Raw genomic sequence first — 22,146 nt, 5'->3', positions numbered from 1 at the left:
GACTTATCTAGCTCCTTTAGGGAGCACATAAGAAGAAAAATCAGAAAGCTTATGCTTTCTGATTACAGGGGGAAAAGTGAAATATGGGTGGGTGGGGGAATGAGGATACATATGCCTGAAAATATTGTAGCTTTACTGATTTAAAAAGGAATCATGACTGTTGGGAATGACATGACATCAAGATGCTAGAACAAAATATGTGAAATGTCTCCTGATGTCACATAACCCAATTGACATTTAGTCACTTAAGCAGCCTTGTTTTCAGAGTAACCGTGCAACTTGACTTCTTATTTATATTAGTTGGATTTACAGGTACTGAGTCATCAAAATAACGAAATTAAATACATAATACATTTTTATCACTTTTATTATAAAGCTGTGTACTGATGTCTGAAGCTGAACAAACAAAATAAAAACAGTAGGTATGCAAACCTGCAAATTATTCTCCCATTAGTTATCTACAGCACTTCACAAATATTTTGAGATACTAACATGGAAGACATACTTTTATTATTACAATATTAGGATAAATAATAGGGAAAGTGTACTGTGATCTTTATATAAAGTGGTATCTCCATGGCTGAAGCATTGTCCAGCACTGAAACAGCATTTGCGCTGTACTGCTGCACCGACCAGATACAGAGCACGCGGCTGGCCCTTCTGCACTGATATGTTTTACATGTAAAGATTACTGTCTTTTGACTTTAGGGCACAAATCCCTGCATCAGTGCAACTTACTATTGTTTTAACAGACTGACAAATCTCAAGCTTCTGCATTAGCTTATTGCTCATAAGCACAGTTCGAGCTGCATCAGCACTAATTGAGTTTCTTTTAACATGGATACAGTGTATCCATCTAAACAGTGTTTGAGGTTTAAAGTTTGTTTTACTTTGCTTAGAGAATATGGGAAATACAAGGGAGGAAGAAAAAGCAAGGAAGTTCTCTCCTTGTTCGTCTGTCACTGTACAACACAAGTGGATCAGTACACAAAGTGCTGAATTCAGCCACATGTATATATATCCCCGTTTGTATTACATTTGTTACTCTGCCCATTCAAACAGAGTAGTGTTATGATAATAACAACATATTTGTCACCAAAATATAGTGACGATTTCAATGGCTACAAAGAACAGCCCAAACAGACTTCAGCACGAGCCAAAGACCTTCAAAAGATTCAGCAGAGCCAGGATGAGAGTTTGACCAAATGATAATATTCCAAACTACACAGTAATATTTTCATAAGCAAAATTATTTACACATAGATTTACTCTCCTTCCTACTCAGAGGAAAAAGCCATGGGTTTCCCTAGACCTAGTTCTCTGAGGATGTGATGGTATGACCAAGTCTTAGCGCTTTCGCAGGTCACTGCTTTTCTCCATCAGCAGCACTGCTGAGAGCAGCCCAGACCACCAGCTGCAGGGCCAGCAAGCGGCCGGAAGCGAATGAGAAATCTTTATTGTCTACTGTCTATTCCCTGTGTACCGGCAAATAACTCGAACCCAGATGTTCCTAACAAAAATCTGCGGTTTGGGATTTAGCTGTTGCCGTCCCATGAAAGAGAAAAGTGTTCAAATATTTAGTGGTCTCTAACAGTTGCAACACCTGAACACACAGACATTATTGCAAATTACTTGGAAAAAATTAATTATCTTTCTAGTGAAAAATGAAATTGCAATTAATAGCCATTTTAATTTAAGGAACCAACTGTTCCTACTTGCAGTAAGACGGCATTATTGTCATTTCAAAGTTATATTGGAAGGTCAGATGTGAGAATTTGAAGTGTAATCTTGCAGATGCTCCCACAGATGTCAAAACAACCTTTCACTGTTCATATTCTCTTGAAATCTACAAACACCATCAGCTTCAGGTCCCATTCAGAATCCCAGAAACAACTAAATATCTTCTTCATGTTCCCACCATAAAGACGACATCTTCTCTTAAAAGCACTAAAACCTGGTTAAGGCAAAAATGAAGCAAAATACACAATGAAACCTGGCTCATTCTTTCCCAAAGTGTCAGCTTGGTAGCTGATGATCACAAAGGGTTAATTTCCATTGGGGCTTCAAGCAGTAGATATTGGATAGAAAATAAAAATCAGCTATTATATATAATGGCCTCCAAAAGCCTAGCAAAAACTGACCAACATTCACTCAGAAAATCTGAGTATTGAAAATCCCAAATTATGTGACACTAAAGACAAATAATATCTCTGTATATTCAGACAGGTTTTAGTAGCACAGGAGGTGCCAGATGTAATAACCAGTATACAGGATTTCGGACAATGAAATTTTCAGTCTGCTGGGAATTTCAAGATGCTAACTTTTGAGGGGTCCAAAATGGAGCGAAAATAAGTAATGAAAAAAGTTCAAAAGTACCAGTCAGTAATACTGAAACAAGTTTTACAAATTTTGGTGAAAAGACTTCATTTTGAGCTGTTGATATTCTTAATTTCAAAATACTGAGTTTGAAATTGAACTCCTCACTTCGTACACATCTATTTAAGAAATTAAAAGGTCAACATTAGAATGCTATTTTAATAATTTAGATTTTGACAAAATGCCAGGTTTCTTCCTGGGCTTTTGTTTTCATTTACGCTATTAATGTACTTCAAATATCTACTGCATATTCTAATGTTTTCAAAATCTATCTTTTGCACCTATAATTTTGTGCATGACAATTGCATAATTTAGTTATTTATTTAGTCCTTAGGACTGGGAACAACGAGGCTTGCAGTGTGGCATCCTAGTTCTGCAAAGCAGAAGAACTATTTTGATGGCAAAAGATTCCCTGGCATTAACTGCGGCCAGGGAGGCACCCTCTGAGCTTTATCTAAAACCAGAACTGCCCTCGCCTAGGCCAAGAAGCCCAGACAAAATATATCAGCTTCCAAGTGCAGGTGCAAGTCAGTCAGTCTGTTTGTTTACCCATCTGCACGTTGTTTCCTTAATTTCCTACAGTCTCTGATATATTCTGGCAACGCCATTGCTTCACCACATACTAGTCCAGCTACCACAAATGACAACATACAACCAGCATACATTGCTGACATCGTTTAATTATAATATTTTGAGAATGATTGAAAGCTTATTCCCACTTGATAACTTTTTCTTATCATCCGATGATAAATGTCCCAGAGCCCTGGTCTCTAGCCGCTCGGAGGGAATGCGGTTGGTGCGCCTCCGCATTCTTACCTGTGAGTCTTCTGTGAACTGCGTTATCATTAGCAACCTTTTCATATGTCATGTTAAAAAAAAATGGAAAAGCGATCATTTGAAGAACAGACTTTAGACTCTAAAGGCTGATCAAAAAGAGCAGCATTAAAATTCAGGCAACAGTGCCCAAAGCCAAGGCGGAGAGGGCAGAACTAGAGCAAGGGTACACTTCTCTCCTTAAAGGGTATTTATTCATAGCTGCATTTCTTACTCCCATAAATCCATATGACGTTGGTCATACTACAGTCCAAGCTTGTCACTATTTCTTTGTCTCATGAATTCTTTAATTTGGATTTATGCTAAGCATTGCTGCCAGCAGAGAGGATATTAATGACGTAGTTAATGTATACAGAAAACAGAATTCAGGCAAAGAAGGAAGCTTTACTGGTCTGTCTGTTTCCAGTTTATCACATTATCAAGCTGTTAAAGGTTGCCTTAAGCTGTAGATACTCTAGTTCTAATTTAAACAGTAGAAGCACTATTGCTTGACTTCTTTAGCTCCCATCACTTATATGATAAAAATAAGACAAAAAAAAGTAAAAATAAAGGAAAAAAAGATTTTCACTATGTAGAGGAGGATCAACTAGGAGCTGAAAACAGCACGAAGAGAAAGAAATTATGTTAGGGAATATAAATTAGTTTAGTAAAGGACAAAGGCAGCCACAACAAATTCTGGGAGCATGCCCTGGGGAGAAAGAGGCAAGGGGTTTTCTTTGAGGTAAGACGGGAGTGCAAGAGAATCACAATTGAGTGAAGTCACTATTTCTAGTGACTCTGAAGTTTTGGTCAATCAAAAATTGGTCAGACATGGTCAAAAAGGGAACAATATCTCTTTGACGATGATGAAGGTTCCTAGCCTCAATGCTTAGGTTAAAGCACTGTCCTGGAGAGAGGAAACACTGTGAGACCCATATTTCTAGCATTTTAAGTGCTTTGTAAGAAGAAAGCAATAAACTGATGCCGCAGTCAGTTGAATCGTAGGAAAATCACTAAGATGAGGAAACTGTAATCACTATAATTAAGTGAATGCTTAATTAGCGCATTTTGTGAATAACAAGACATGTTTGCAATGACAGCCTAAGGCAAAAGAGCTCCTCACATGAGGGTGGCCATTGCTCCCTGATGCACAGATGGCCATGGACTATAAGGGGGAAAGCCCACAAAGAGGGATTAGGTGAACAACAGCTTCTCTCCCAACATTATTATTTGCCGGTCAGCAGCACCTCAGCACCCTATTGTGGTGCAAGACCACACTGTTGTGTATGTTATCCAAAATTCAGAACAAAAGGATATTACCTCCCCCATGAGAGTCAAGCGCTGCCCTCACCTACAGCCACGCAGGACTGATGATGTGTAGCAGCCGGCTGTGGCCAGATGTAAATTCAAGGGCCAAAATACAGCACATGAAGTGGAATATAAGATCACGTATACACAGCAGGCGCATTGTCTTCTGAACACAACTCCCCATGTAACCTTTATTACACTGATGAGGCACAGTGTGCTATATGTGTCTCTGTAGGTGTTAAAAGACTAATTACATCAATATGCTGCATTAGTATGGTTTATGATGGAAGGAGACTAATAGGGGAGAGTAGTGATGTGCACTTTGAGGAATCAATTGCTGGGAATTAGGCACTTATTTTCAGTGTAGGAGCAATGTTATTTCATTTTGAGACGATTTGGAGATTAATAATGGAAAAGCAAAGTCCTTTTTCTCCTTTGGTGAAAGGCAAAGGATGTACATTCCTGACCAGCAAAGCTGAAATGAGCTGAAGCATTTCTTGCTAGATCAGCTGAAACAGACAGGCAAACTTAATTCTGGACTTTTGGTTGCAGAACGTTGGCCCCCAAAACATACTATAAATCAGTGACTGATTACAATTATAACCCGGTCTTTTGTTTCTCAGGAACTGCCAAACTGAGAATATGATATTATTATGTTAAAAAATTCAATCAGTTTTATCCCTCTCTTACAGCAAAGTGTTCATTTGAGCCTTAAGTGATTTTCTAAAGCCAGACAAAAAACAACTACCATAACAAAAACTACAGCCACCGTTGTAACAAAAATGTCATTGTTTCCTACCCACCGGAAATCTGCTGAACTTGATCTTTTTAACAGCCCTTGATCATAACATGATAGAAGAAAGGGAACACTTGTGATAAACTAACAGAGGCATAAAATTCAGACGTTTGATCTGATTGAAAATCAGATTCTGACCTAAATTTTGACCATTCAGAGTTCCCTTCCCTTACGTATCATGGCCTTGGGAAAGCTTTTCTGAACACCTTAAATGAATCAGTCACTGTATCATATATTTAAGTAGCCGAGAGTACAGGAAAATGAGTGATGAAGGAACATACTCACAAAGTTCACCTGCATGCTACTGAAGTCATGACTCAAACACTGATTCAACCTCATCCAATGAAAGTTTTCACAATTCCTGTCACTTGATGTTACTTATTGCCTAGCAATGGAATAAAACCACACACACTTAGGAAAGGTTATGTTTAATATTTCGGTGTATGCCCAACCAGTCAGAAATCATTAACTCATTTGCTCATGAATACTTGTCTGCTCTGAGCTCTATTTTAAACTTGTCTGCATTAGGACATATTTTTAGCCTGTTTTATTTCTGTGGAGAGTGTAAGAAGAAGAACATTTTATCTCCTGTTCATAAAGGAGATATAAATCATCCTATCCTAAAAAGGTGGAGCAATTTTAGTTCTTCTGCAATCAATTTAATCTAGCCTAAAAAAGAAGCCTCATCGTACTTCTAAGCTGGCTCTCCTTACCTAACTCAGAGAATCGTAAGTGTTCAGCAATTTGCTTGCACTAAGAGAAATAAGGTTTTTTTGCTGCTCAAATTATTGCTCTGATGTAGAAAATGGGAGCATTAATACAAAAAGGCAGGAGCTCTATTATGCTGGAATAACCCACTTGCAAAGAGATCAGCTGTGCTCACTCATGATCCATCTGGCTACGCCAGATCACCCGGGGCCTGCCTTGCTCAAGCACTTATGCATATGCACCACTGCAAGTGTCTAAGTAACACCAGGAAATTACTTGGGGTCTTCAAGATAGAACTCCTTACTGAACTTGGAGATGGAGAGTTTGAGACTGACCAATAAACATCAATCATGGTACTTCACAGGAGAATTTCATTCTCCATAGAGCGTGGCTGGAATAACTACTCCGGCTTTCAGAAATGCACAAGTGCTTTCAAAATTAGGCTAGCCGATGCTCTGACTTATTGCCATCACCAACAGAAAATCATCTTCTGGCAGCTAGTGCCTACATCATAAATAAATTCTGAAACTTACATTTGTTTTCATTTTGACACTGATTGCACTTAAGCATGCTAATTATCAGAATAACTATTTTTTCACATAAAGGAAGGCGAAGAGTATCAAGATTTGTGGGAAGAAACTACTTTGGGAAGAGCAATAACCATTTGATAGAACGCACAATTTAAAAAAAAATAAATAACTGGAGTAGAGGGCTCCCTTTATATAATTATAAAATCATTGTTGATATGACTGATTTAATTTGAATAGCATTCCCTGGGGAAATATACTGTGCTATCAACTTGAAATGATTATGATTATTTGGCCTTCAGCAGTAGTGGGATAAAGTCAGCAGCAGAGCTGGATGGCAGTATGCCCACAGCTACACCTAATGAAATGAAGCACATCTGTGGCTCTGACAGGAGGAAATACCAGGGAACGAGCTAATCTCAGAGCAACTCATTCCACGCCTGATGCCAGCAGTCCCCAAGCACCCACAGGCTATACCCCAAGGTCCTTACTCAGCTTTTACTCAGAATTGAGGGAATTTTGATCACAGACTGAAAACCAAGAGGGGCAGATGTTATGTTAAAAGTATTAATATATAGGGGCGGCTGATTCACTGCCTTGTTTGATTTGGCAGCAGATGCTGAGAGGGGTGTTCTGTGACCTGGGACTGCAAGAGCATGAGGTGACCCTCAGTAAGTCATTTCTCCTTACAGAGATAGTCAAATATGAAAACTGGTATTTTTATGATAAGTTAAATGGAGTGGAACTTCATCAAGATGGCAATAACTGCTTTATTTTAAGTTGCTCTCCTAAGATCAGCAGGCTCATTTCATACCCTGCAACATTTGTGTAGGAAGTCTTAGAAGCACCTTGCTCTGACATAAAATAGGGGAACAGGCCCAGAGAGATGGTTCTTGGAGGACTTCTGCTCCAGTGAACAAACCCTCGGTGGCAATTTAGTATATGGGTTTTTAAATTGCATTGACAGGTTGCACAATGTTTCTCTGCTGCTCGTGACTAACAATCTAGGGAGCAGATGAAAAGGCAAACCTCTGCCTTTGTCAGATTTGCTGGCACTCTACTGTGGGAGATCAAAGCAGGTGCTTAGAAGGAAAGAGTGCCAGTAGGTAGCCAAATGGTGGTTCAAGACAAAGGAGCAGCCCGCTTGAGGTCATAGATGGAAGGAAAAAGCCTGATAGAAAAAGGAAAAAAAGAATCCCTAAACATGTGCTGTACAGGAGGAACACAATTTGCCATCCCACTCCATGGAGACTAGGCTAGACTTTGCTTTCACAATTCGTCTGGCCTCCAAGAGTGAAGAGCTGCCTATCCAGAGGCTCTGAACCATCTCTGCCCTTGATTTTGTTAATGGTAGCAAGCTGGAGGGCAGCATGGGTTCTCTGTTGGCTGCTGTCTATAAAATGCCAGTTTCTCAGAGGAAAAGGTAATAATGCCAGAAAAAGTAAATGGCTTGTTTTCCACGTCATAGCAGAATAGCATTCTGACTGCAGTAAGCAGTTTTCCTCCTTCCACACAAGGCAAAGAGAGGCCTGTGCAAAAATAATCCCCTCTGTCACAGGATAAAAGGTATACAAAGTCTAAGAATTACTTAAGCTTTCCTGGGGACTTTATCCTGGGACATAAAATGATGTATTCAACTTGTGCTGGACCTGCACAGCAGCCAGTTTTCCCTGAGGCTCTTAGGAAGCACCCGGGCCCAACACATTAGCTGCTTATTGTTCAGCTTTTTCATTTCCAGAAATCTGGTTCCCAATTCTGCCCTCCTGGAATGAGGTGCCGCTAAGAGACACAATGCAAAACACAAAACATAATTGGGATGGGTAGAGCAATCCGATTAAAATGAGAAATCTGCCTGGAGCGGGAACAAAAGCCAAGAAATGAAGGAAATGATAAAAAAGGTGAAAACCTAAATAATTTTCAAAAAATCATTTTGATTTTGCTGTAATCCCCTGATTCCAATGACACCAAAACAAGAACAGCAGCTTTTGCAGTATTCTTCTGACTGGAGAGGAGGCAAAAATGATGTAATATTAATAATCACCATTTTGCTAACTTAACAGAGTCCCATAAATGTTTCTGAGAACACACAAAAACACCAGATAAAATATACCATCTGTCCTCAAGTTCTGCAGAAGCTGATGCCAGCAGGATAAAAACGGAGCACCAGTTCAGGCAAAGGTGGGTGTACAGTACTCTCTGGCAAGGAAACTACTGCAGGGAAGACTGAAACAAGAATTTTTTATTGGAAGTAATGAGAAGTATGAAGTAGAAAGTACTTCTTTTCCAGGAGAAGGAAATAATGAAAAAAGGTTGGAAGTCAGAAGCTGCTGGAGGATTAAGTAGGGAGGGTCAGAATTTCTACAGGAAAGTTCTTACCTATAGCTAATATAAACAGGCATAACATATCATTAAATCTGCCAAAGTAAAAACTACAGTACTAATGAAATTCACCAAAGCATGACATTTTAAACCTCTGGGCCTCAGGCTGCCCATTATGCATACAGAACTTAAGCACCAGCCTAAGGTTTCTGCACGCTCAGTGCAACACGTTTCCCTTTGCAGTATCAAGGACACAAACATTGTTCCCAGAAGCGTACAGAGTTGTACGCTGCACCACGAGCGCAATGGCATGGCATGACTTAGCCCACTTCAGAAATAATAAGAATGTCTTGAAATGTGTGTGTGTGGGAAAAGTCAAAATCCACCACCACCCTTTATTCTTCAGAGAAATGTTGCTGAGGTATTTCAGAGAAATGTTGCTGATGTATTTTCATGACTAGTCAAATTGGCATGTTTTGGCTGTGGCTGTTTGCACAAGTTCCACAGGCTAGAAAGATATAAAATAAGCTACTGGTTATCTAACCCCCTGCTTCTGAATAGCGTATATCAACTGCACTCCTACAAACAGATAACGCTGCTACCCAGGATAACACCTTGCTGCATTCAGGTAAATATGCCTGACCCAACATTCCTCTTTGCCATATGAATCAAAACTTCAATGGATCGTTTGAGTATGTATCCTCTTTTCTCCAGAGGCATTCTGGAAGATTTTTTGTTGAAACACTAGCTGCCCTTGTTTAACCAGAACCTTTAATGTAATATTGGACTGAGTTAGGTATCTTTAGATTGATTTATTTATCATGATGTAGCACCATTTCTTCTAGACTTTGTTCTAAAAAATTCCTCTCTAAGGAATTCTTTTTTTTAAAGGAAGTAGTAATGTTGCTATGGAGGAAAAAATGTAAATAACTTTCTTATTATAAACGGTTTTCAACAGAAAATTTAAGGACGTATTTGTAAAGGCTTACACACTTAGGAGGCGAAAGCTTGGCTAAAATATAAAATTCTTTTAAGCAGCTTGGCTTTCATAGCATGCTACAAGTTCATGAAGAAAGGAATACAGGAGGACTGTAAAATTTCATGCCTGACACTTGCATGTTATCTTTGGGAATCCAGCCTGAAGAGGACAGACATAAAAGGAAAATATAAGCTTGCATAGCTCCAATGTGGTATTATATTTCAGAAATTCTGGAATGAAGCAAACCAAGATCAATAAGACAGGTCTCTCAGCATTTGACAAGTGTCCATCTAAATACAAGTTAATTATTTCAGACATCATCTTGTATCCTGAAGGATGCAATCCGGGATTAAAAATAACTTCAATAGTACATATGTGCTGATCGGTAACATTCATATGCATAGCTAGATACAAACATAGCAACCTGAAAGGATAATTAAGATTTAGCATCTCTATTTATAGAACAAAAGTGAAGCAGATTCATTGTCTTTAAGTGTGAAGGCTGGAGTGAGCACAGGCTGATATTGGTTGCTAGTGAAAGAAGATAAAACTCATATAAAGATGTGTTCTTTTTCAGTATAAAATAATATGCAGGATACAAGAAAAATGGAATGACAAAATGAAAGGACAGAAGCTAAAATGTGGGAAGTGAAGAACAAAAACTATGTTCTAAGCCACTGGGACACGTATTTTTGCTAAAGAAGTAAATGAAAAGGACTGAAGAGATAAAAAAAATCTATAGAGACACAAGACAAAATAACAGGAATTCTGGTAATACAGGTGTTTTCTCTTTAAATGAACTACTTGTGATACAAATATAAGCCACTTTTTCATTGCAAAACAATCCAATAGCTACCATTATTTCACAACTGTTAAATTAAGGAGGTTTGTAATGCTCAGGGAAGTCCACTTTTTACTATTGATAATTAAGGGTATTTAAATGAACACACAGTTATTCTGAGAGAGCAACAGCTATTCTGCTATTCTGAAAGAGGACTGTAAAGAAATTGAATTCTCAATTTTCTTAAATCCCTTATTATAATATTAATAATAATCAGATAAAGTTAAATGATTCAATGACTCAATTTACATTTCAAAAAATTAAAATTGTAGAGCAGAGCTTTTTGGATCTGATATTAGGATTAGCTCTTTGAAATATCCCTGGAGAAAACTTGTAGGCAGCTTTTTGGTTTTTGTTAGTATGGTACCTTAGTATCCAGTTTTCTATAGAATAGTCAGGAAAGGATGTGGCAAAAATATTTCAAGATATTTCAAAAGGGATAGATTAGACTGCTTTCTCCTTTTCTTTTAATTGATTTACAAAGAGCTGTAGAATGCCACTGAAAACTCCCTACTGCAACTTGTTTACAGTGTCTCAACGGCACTGTACTACTTTGAATTCTTTTTTATTTTTTCAAGAAGAGGGCTGCTGCTAGGCTTACATGAAGTGTTAAGCACCCTCGCTACTCTTTGACAATTCATGGCCTCTGTCAGAGAAGTTTCCTTCTCTTCAAATATAAGTGTTTTTTCCATAGCACAGAATTTCCATTTGGATTTGTTGCCTCGTGTTCACAAACTTCATACGAATATCAGCGATCAGCAGGAATTAGTTGAAGTGCTGTTGAGATACCCATGTAGTTTTTTACACGGAGATGCTAATAAGGGTGGCTTTAATATAAACTTCCAGTTGGTGAAGGAAAGGTGGACAGATGAAGCTATCACTGATTATTTAATGCTTGCTAACAGAAAAGACTAGCCTTCAGGTTAGATGTAATTCAGAGAAACACATCCTATGTGGCTATAAAGTGATGCATCAACAGCAATTTTGTCATTTAGCTGCAAAATGCAAAAAAGAATTGAAACTTACTGTTAATATTCTTTGCTTTAGTGAGCTGACCTTCTGCATATTGGTGATAGAGTTCATACATGGAAACAAGATGCATGGAAATTGAAGCAGTCAACGCTGATGGAATGAGGAAGGTTTTGCTGACTCCAAACTACAGGCACTGACAAGAAACAGCAATGAGAAATTTGTTCCAGCCTTTCATCTAACCATGAAGCAACTGCATTTAAGAACATTATGATAAGGTGAAAGCAAATATGAGGCATTTTATAAAATGTAAATAAAACAGAAAACCAGAGATACTAGGGATAAAAATATGCAAAATGCGAAGCTCGATTTTTCACATTTCTTTGATGGTTTTCCAGGCTAGCAACCATTTTACAGCATGTGCGGTTATATCATTATAACACGCAGCCGTAAATGCTGTTCCTTCCTGTACAATGAGACTGCATTGCCAAATGAATGAAAACAGACCTTTTGTTTCTCTTCCAAAAAATAAACATCAGGAAACTAAAAATGGTTTTACATCATTGTCAATATTTTTAACTTTTTGGCTATTGTCTAAGGGACTTGGTGAGCTCAACAAAGGCCATTTAAATGACATTTGTGTCACTGATATCATAATGGCCATTAGCAGCAATATACTTGACCCAAAAAATCTGAATGCCGAAACTGATTTTTCCTTGATTTTCTCTTCTCAGTACTTTCCTTTATCAAGAGAAGCTACAAGGCTAAATACAGCCAGGCTGACTTCTGCCCTTTTATTGAAACAGACTCCTGGTTCAGAAACTTCTTTTTTAGGATCAATGTGCATCTGTGGAAAATTTCCATTGGTGTTTTTAGGCTCTGCATATTCAGCTGATAGAGTGATCCAGATTTTCCAAGCCCACACTACACAGGGACACTGGCTAACTGTGTACTGTCTGTGCCCTCACTGACTTAAATAACTCTGAAAATGCTTCTTCCTCCCCATCTCCATAGTTATTATTTACAATACTTTTTGGTCATGGCTTCCTCTACCACGGTTTTATTCAGTATGCCTTTTAACTCTTAATGTCTTAAACACCCTATTTGTGAAAAAAGGACAAATTTTAACTTTCAGATAGCTCAGCCTTCCAAAGTGCTGTGACACACAGCACAAACAGGATTTTAAGACTTCCACAGGTAGCAAATTGGCAGCCAGCTCCTTTTGCAAACACGGGGCTGAAGCAAACAAAAGTGCAAAACAGTCCATGACTAGAGTGAAATCCTTTGAGTTCAAGCAATTTAAGATACTGAACTGCTTGGAAGGAGGTTCACAGGCCCTATTTAGCAGCTAAAATAACAATAATAATCACTATTAACAAAGACAGAGTTCAGGTGACTCAAAAAACCACAGTAATATGTCTTTCTCATTCCAGCTACTTATGGCTATCTAAATTATCATGCAACAAGATACACTGGGACTGTGCGGTTGATTCAAGATGAGGAAGGATAATTAAGTTTTTATGCTGTGGCATCTTTGTTGATATTTAATGTATAACGTGGCTTATTGTGTGCTGGGGGTTATGCAGCAAGAAACTTATGACATTTATGTCACAATTAAGACAGTAATAGACCAAAAAGTGAGACTTCTTTCTTAGTAAAAGTAGAAGAGGTAAGCAGTGATAAAGCAGAAGAACATGAAGATGCCTAGTGAGGAAATAAATAAGGGTAGCTCCTTTTTACATGATTGAGCTTGTCTTTTGGCGTGGAGCACCACATCTCCCACAGCTTGCTACCAGCCACTAGCAATTAGGTAGCCACAAACTGAAAACAGACAGATATTTCTACAAGCAAGAGTAACAATAAAACAGTTTGCAGAAAAAAAATACCGATACCTAGTATAGTCTCAAGGGAAAATAGGTATTTCACCTATCTCTCACTAGCCCCACACACGGGTTTTATTCACTGATACATCAGTAACCTAGAAGTATGATGTGGTATATTGATAAGGAAGGCGGTGAGCAGACTTGAGAGGAAAAAAACCCAACCAAACATACAGGTGGATGACAGAAAACGCTAGGAACTACTGCAAGTAAGAGATATGGATTAAGCCCAGATGACAGCACCATGAACAGGAGATGCAGCAGGGGCACCACTGAGCGATGGGCCTCTAAAAATATATTTGGCACAGAAGTGGACTACCCATTTCTGAGCAGTGTCTTCACTATCTTATTGAATCATAAAGTTGCACAAATGATGACTATATATGTAAACAGAGGTAGATAGTAAAAGTTAAATTGAGTTTATCTGAACAATAAGAAAGCCTGAGAATACAAAGGTCCGCAAAATGAAGGCAGAATAATTCAGTGATCATCACATCACAAGAAAGGACATCACAGAAATGCACATGGTATAGCTGCAGGCAACCTGAACAGGAACGTCAGGATTTTAGCGAACCAGAAAGGCTGGAGAAACTGAGAAATCAATGCTCCCACCGGCATAGCAGGGATTTACACATTTAACTTCTATTAATGCTAATGGGATTTATGTCCATCACTACCCCATACATCAAGAGAAGAATTAACAGCTAGGTCTATCTTGTTTAGAAAAGGAGGGGATTAGCTGTATGTTTCTACCTCCCCGTACAAGACTTACAAGCCTCACAGCTCGGGAAATTATCTACTGTGCAGCAGCTATAAAGTATGGAGATTACTACTTCAGAAAGAGTCCATGGGAAATTTCAAATGGCAAGTGTCAACTTTAGAGGCCGGCGGTATCTGTGAGAAGAATGCACATTTCCACAGACAACAGGAAGAGGAAATCCTCATTTTTCAGAAGAGAGCGAGGCAGTAACCAGTACTCCAGTGTATGACTGAGAGCTGCGGACCCCACATTGTGAATAGTTCCCTGCTCTCGCATGCCTACCTGGCCAGGCGAGCAGAGGGGACACCTAGCAGGCCACTATCAAGAAGCAAGAACTCAACAGGCTGGTAAGACACAGCTGTAGGAGTTATACTTCAGCAGATGTTCAAAGCCTAATTAGCTCGCCTTTGGGCTGCTACACTAGTACAGAGGGGATTTAAAGTTGCTTTGAATTCCCTCAGTGTGTAGGAATTAGATAGACTAGCTCAAGGAAAAGAGTATTTGGGTGATCATAGAATCCTCATGGTTGGAAAGGACCTTTGAGATCACCGAGTCCATCCACACACACAAAAAACCCCTACAATCTCTGCCACTAGAGCATGCCCTGAAGTGCCAAATCTACACGTTTCTTAAATGTCTTTAGCAATGGTGACTCAGCCACCTCCCTGGGCAGGCTGTTCCAGTGCCTGACCACTCTTTCAGTAAAGTAATTCTTCCTAATAGCTAATCTAAACCTCCCCTGCCGCAGCTTCAGACCATTTCCTCTGGTCCTGTCATTATTCACCTGGGAGAAGAGGCCAACACCCACCTCTCTCCAACCTCCTCTCAGGCAGTTGCAGAGGGCAATGAGGTCTCCCCTCAGCCTCCTCTTCTCCAGGCTAAACATGCCCAGCTCCCTCAGCCTCTCCTCATATGCCCTGGTCTCCAGAGCCCTCACCAGCCTGGTAGCTCTCCTCTGGACACGCTTCAGTGCTTCAATGTCCCTCTTGTACAGAGGGGCCCAGAACTGACCACAGCACTCGAGGTGAGGCCTCACCAGTGCCGAGTACAGAGGCACGATCACTTCCCTGCTCCTGCTGGCCACACTATTCCTGATACAAGCCAGAATGCTGTTGGCCTTCTTGGCCACCTGGGCACACGGCTGGCTCATGTTAAGCTGCCCGTCCACCAGCACCCCCAGGTCCTTTTCTGCTGGGCAGCTTTCCAGCCACTCTTCCCCAAGCCTGTAGCATTGCTTGGGGTTGTTGTGACCAAAATGCAGCAGCCGGCACTTGGCCTTATTAAACCTCATACAGTTGGCCTTGGCCCATCGATCCAGCCTGCCCAGGTCCCTCCGTAGAGCCTTCCTACCCTCAAGCTGATCAACACTCCCACCTAGTTTGGTGTCATCTGCAAACTTACCGAGGGTGCACTCAATCCCCTCATCCAGATCATCGATAAAGATATTACACAAAACTGGCCCCAAAACTGAGCCCTGAGAGACACCACTGGTGACCAGCCGCCAAGAGGATTTCACCCCATAAATCACAACTCTCTGGGCACGGCCATCCAGCCAGTTTTTTACCCAGCGAAGAGTACACTTGTCTATGCCATGATTCGCCAGCTTCTCCAGGAGAATACTGTGGGGGACGGTGTCAAAGGCCTTACCACAGTCCAGACAGACAACGTCCACAGTCTTCCCCGCATACAGAAGGCAGGGCACATGGTCATAGAAAGAGATCAGGTTGGTTAAGCAGGACCTCCCTTTCCTAAACCCATGCTGGCTGGCCCTGATCCCTTGGCTGCCCTGCACTGGCCGTGAGAGCTCACTCAAGATGATGCAGGAACACATTCCTATTAGCAGTCCTAGACCTACATAGCTTGTCATAGCTTTGAAGAACACTTCACTAAAAGTGCCTTAAAACAACCTTTGCATGTTCTGGTCAATGAATCAGCACGGGATTTATTCTGCATAAAATGTGCACATTGAGGTTCTTTACATTAAATCAGATGCACCATTAAATACAGCATATCACTGCTCCTGATACTTCCAATTGCTTAGTGAAACAGTGTTTTCTTGTTCCCTGAGAAAACGTTTCCTCCTTCATGCAAAACCCAATTTAAAACAGTATTTGACATTTCCCATGAAATATTCTCCGCACTTTAGAAAGGTTCAAGTTAGGACATCATTCTGCCCTCTGGTAGAGAGAGAAACACTTGTTCTGTTTTCACTTGGGTATGGATACTGTAACTGCCAACATTTGCACTGTCACCTAAATCTTTGGCCCAGCAACTAATTCAGTTAGGAAATGAGATCAGATGTAGACACCTGCTTCTAGTCCTGCCAACAGGAGAGCAAGTATAGTTTAGGCCAGAAGTGTTTTACTTAACATGTTCTCAAATTGCGTACTGTTTGCATCAGTTAACACCACAACGTGTTTTACCCACCTTTTCAGAAGGCATTGTTTACATTCGTGTGGTTAGTGCTTTGCACAAATATAATTAAACTTAATTTAATATGCAGGCTCCTCTCATCTGTGTTCTTTCAGTGCTTTTACACCTTAGTATACACTAAGAGAATCCATACTAAGAGCTAGAGAAAAGCTATGAATTCACACCTCTGTTTACTATATAGCAGCTTCTCTGGAGGGACTGAGCTGCAACGATGTTGTGTGGCTCCATCCCATGTGAATGATCTCAGTGGCTGTACCTGAATCAATCAGGCAGATGGTGAAATATATGCAAGAATTGCCCAATGATACAGTGAAAAGCTTTCACTGGGCACCATCAAAATACTATTATTTGGGCTAGCTAAGATTTCCACATTGTTCAGAAAAGAGGGTACCAAAAGGATTGGGTGGTAGGAGCTTTGCCATTTCTGCCAGCCTTGAATAAGAGCCAGAAATGTGTGCCTTGTCTGGAACGGCTCCCGTACTGGGGTAAAACCTCCATTCCTGTGAAAACTAGATCAAGGTATATCTTTGAATGCTTTACGTAAGAATAAAAAAGATCCAAATATGGACACCCATTCACAACTATCTCCACCCCATATCTGTACCAAGTCCTCTCTTTTCTCTTTACATATCCAGGCACACATATACTGGAATGAAGAGGATAATTCAAGATCTGCAAATGTAGAAATTAATCTAGTCCAGGACTAACATTTTTACACTTGTTCTTAATCTATCTGCAAATATATGTACACTTATTAACAGTAACAATGACAGAGCAACAGAAAAGACGCTGTTTCCAGATCCAAATTCTTTTATTCCCTTCCAGCTCTCTGATATTCATACAGAGCTCCTGCTCTCTCTATATAACTCCTTCTTTCTGTATATTCTGTATATATTTCTGTATATAACTCTGTATTTCTGTATCTATAACTCTTTATTTCACTTTATCAACCAATCCCCAAACCAGGAAAATATCTCTCCTCTGCCTTTACTTCCCAGACAAATAGCACTGAGTAGTTAAAATTATGAAGAATCCTAAAGCTCTCGGGTTCCTTCAAAAATTCAAACCTTGGCTCAGGTATTTTCTTACTGAAGCTGGGGTTCATGCCCCAAGATAGAGTCAGCTCTATTTCTGGATTTGAGAAATCAACAGAATGTACTTTGGAATGCACAGAGAGGAATTTTACTGTACTCCCTCTTACATATTCGTAAACCAACATTTTATAATAGCAAGTTTATTTTTTTTAAATTACATTTATTCCATGAATTCTCAAAACTTAAATGATATAATTTGGTGGAATTATTTCAAGCTTCTAAATAGCAACCTAATTAGTTTAGCATAGATTCAAAAATCAGAACTTCAATTAATATTCACATTTTCAGGTCCTTAATTTCTGCTAAACTAACTGCATTACTTCAGTTAATAGCTTTTCCTTCCTGCAGTATACAGTTTAACATCCCAAAACATTTCTGTATCAATTACTAGACCTAAATTAAATGTTTATTGGAGTTATTTACTTTTCAGCATTCCCAAGCATGGCCGTGGTCCATGACTCACAAGCTAGGTTTTGAAGGTTTCTTATGGTACAATGACTATAAATTACACCGAAAGGTTTGAAAAGGAGTTAACAGTTTAAAAAGAATTTGGATACAACCTAGTTTTACCTATCAGTAACAGAACAATTCTGATGAGGAAACGTGTACTGAGGATAAAGCGTACTGGTGTTGCTGTCAATTGAAAATGGCTAGCATGCAGTAGGAAAATTACTCTAATGAATTGCTCTTCTAAAAGCCAAGATTGGATGTACAGAAAATCAAAGGAAAAGAGCAGCCAAAACTGGTAGTTTCATACGGGACAACCTCTGTCAGTAGTATGAGCAGTTTAGTTCAGGAAGTACATATATACTTGATCCTTTTAAATATTTTCTCCCTTGCTGGGTTTACATGGTTGTTTAAATCACCTTCCAGTAACTAAGGAGTCTCCCTCCCCATATGAGAAGGTGAAGGCTTACAATGAGCTTCAGTGCAGTACAAGGCAATGGGAAGGTGGCTGAGTTTCTAGTTTCATTATTAGACGTAATGTTTTACAGAGATGCATGTGGATCACAATAACATATGGTAAAGAACAAGCACTTTTTACCCCATATGGAAAAGTTTCATATAAATCACACCAAGATGTTCAAGTAATTAATATTAATTTTTACCATATTTGGTATCAATTTTTACCAGTAGAACCCTTTTTACCATGAGTTCTAATGCCTTCTGGAGTTTGTGGACTATATGAATCTCACATTCCTCACCAGACTTTGGTAAAGGAATCATAGTTTGAAGACAACAGCATTTATTATTTCATTTTTAACATCTCTTCCTGTGCATCATGCCCTACTTAATGTGACAATTGCTGGGATGATTGACATGAGCCACCAATACCAATGGGGTGCAATATAGTGAACATGTCAGTGGAAAAATGTCATTTTGCAAAGCTATAATTTTGAAGGCTAACCTCCAATTTCAGAAAAACATCTTCCAATAACAAAGGCATTACTGCAGGTAATACTGTTTATGATCTGAAATTTCTACATTAAATTAAAGAATTGTCCATGACTGACAGAAAGGTTCAGAATCATACTGACAGCACATGCAATTTATTTCCTGTATCTCCATGCTCTAAATTTCCAAAACATCTTAACACTTTAATATAATCCCATGTGAATTTTCAAGGTTTTACAAATTGCAATATTTGTTTTCCAGATGAAATATGGGTCAAATAAACTGAAATTTTTTTCAACCCATGCCATTTCAGCACAGCACCAAGTCAATATCATTGCTTTCAGGTTTAGTGTAGCTTAATTTGAGTAGTACAGACAAAATCTTCCTAGAGGTTGCTTAGCAAGTGCTACACGTATGCTGCTGGTTGTAACTACAGGAATTCTGATCAGCATGTGCTCTGGAAATTTTAACACAGTGCTTCATCTGATAAATTGCATGGTGCATGGCACTCTGCAGAAATCAGATTCATACAAGTGAATTCTGGAAGGACCAACCACTCTCTCCAGATGCACTAATGGTGAGACTAGAGCAAGAAATAGCTGGTGCGAAATGGGCAAGCTGCAGTCCCACTGGGTATCGAGATCTAAAAGTTTACTTCAAACTTCCTTTTGCCACTGCCCCCATTAAAAGTCCTTTATACTGGCACCAGCAACATTCAGCCTCAGCCCAGAGAACCTGCTGAATATCAGGGCCTGAGCTGGACCCATTTCTCAGCCCCCCCTGCTCAGGGCAGCCCTCACACACAAACATTTTCTACCTGCTCCCCTCCTGCATCCCTCCTTGGCAACCAGCTGATGAAAGGACTCAGCTCATTCCTTTGATTTGCTCCTTCAGGTGACCACCTATTCTCTATTTTGTTGCAAGAGGTCAAGTCAATCAATCAGACCTTTGCAGAGCAACAAAAAGCAGTACAAGTGTTAATTAAACTTCGTTATTTTCAGTACAGAATTCAGCTTGAAGCAACCCAGTTTTTTAAAGCAACTAAAAAGTTCAAAAAGTAATAAATTCAAAAGGCTTCTCTGTTGCATTGTTAAAGGCTGCCTTCAATTGCATACCTAAAACAATCAAGGAAGTGGGCTTTGCACTGCTTTTGTAAGCTCAGTAAAGAAACAACATGAGGGGAAGAAAGTTTCTGGAAAGGTTTTACTGGCTATGCCAACAGCAATGGCTTGTCAGTTAAAGGCACCCACCTTCCAAAGCTCAGTACTGCAAAGCAAAGCGTAGGGCCTGGAAACGTGGGAGCAGGCCGATGTTTTTTGACTGGGTTATAAAGTTTTGAGGTAAAGGCCTTATTAGAATTTTCTGAAATTCTCCTCCACATTTACAATGCTGTTGAAGGAAACTGTATTCTCTTTGGGGCATTGCTGTACTGAGTTAATTGTATAGCTTAAGTTGAGGAGACTGTAGGAGGATGTCAGAGAGATAAAATTGAAAGGAAAATGAGACAGATTCCTTTAAGTTTTGGAGAAAGCCTGTATGAAAGCTTTAGGTGAGATCCAAAAGGGAAGACTTCCTCAAAGAGTCATGCAGACATTTCTTGCAATTTGACAGAGGCGCCACTGCCTGAAGAATGCAGAATTGGCAGGCGTATGGTAAAGACAACAGGAAGAGTTATTCTTCAAAAGGAATGGAGTTCTGCACGGTGGAAGGTGATGAGCTACATTTACAGATGATGGTTTAGTTTTCTAAGCTTTATCATTGTTTCAGATCAGGCTCTGTACACCTGGTCTCAAACAATGACTATGTGCCTTCCTGCAACATTTCCAAAACCAAAATGGTGAATGAAAGTAATTCTAACTGTGTCTAAAAACAAAGCTCTTGAAAGTATTCCAGTGCTAAGAAACATGTAAATATAGAAAATTAGGAGGACACTGCTACGGAAACAATTAGAGACCGTTAAAGAATGATCTATAGTTATTAACATAGGTCTCCTGACTGTAAAAGAAAATTAGACAATGTTGTATTTCAAGATTCACCCTAAAGAGATACAAATTTGATTAAAAGGCTTCTGTGGAGACCAACATTAAATTAGCTTCTCTTTCAACTGAAAACAATTACGGACTTTATTGAAAATGGCATATTTTTCTACGTGGGCACTGATGCCTAAACCATATCAAGATTTTCTAAAAGTTTTCTGCTATTACACACTTAAAAGGTGAATAGGCCACTGTGGCTAACGAAACATACTACAGAAGTTTCAGAAATATAAAGAAAACACGAAGATCAAATGGTGTAAGCTTTGACACTACGAAAGAATTTGCAGAAAAACTGGTACCTTTAATCTTGGGAGACACTGCTCTATTTTCAAATTAATAACAAATGAGGATGAATATTTGCTTCCATTTGATAGTCTAATGCATTATAAAGCACAGTTAGAGAAGACGAGTCATCACTTGATCTTCAGTGGTGTTGGAAAATTTTCCAATCTCCCCTCTTCAAGTATCAGAAGAGTTTCATAATTTACATGAGAAATGATTCTATCAATCTCAAACACATAGGAACATGCCCCAGGGTGCCCAGAAGTTTTTTATACATCTACACTGCACAAAGATTTCCATCTATTAGAAGTTACTATTGTACTTTAAACGGATTTACCAAGTTGCAATTTTCAAAATTATAAGAATGGTGGGAAGCAGATGACAAAAAATGCTTAAACCCTGGATGAATGGTTTGTGCATGTTTCCAGTGTGCTAATCACAGTGTTGAAACATCTACAGTAGTTTTTTAAAACCAGAGAAATCTGATCTTACACAGAAGATGCTTCTGCCATGAGACATTTATCAAAGGCTTACCTAGAATAAGGATTTGAAGACCAATTGTTTGATCAGAAACATAATTTTTATCTAAAAGTAAATGATAGTAAGACAGAAAAAAAAGAAAGTATTTCA

Source organism: Chroicocephalus ridibundus, chromosome 9, assembly GCF_963924245.1.
Source record: "Chroicocephalus ridibundus chromosome 9, bChrRid1.1, whole genome shotgun sequence".
Classification (NCBI taxonomy): domain Eukaryota; kingdom Metazoa; phylum Chordata; class Aves; order Charadriiformes; family Laridae; genus Chroicocephalus; species Chroicocephalus ridibundus.
This window is presented reverse-complemented; position numbering follows the sequence as displayed.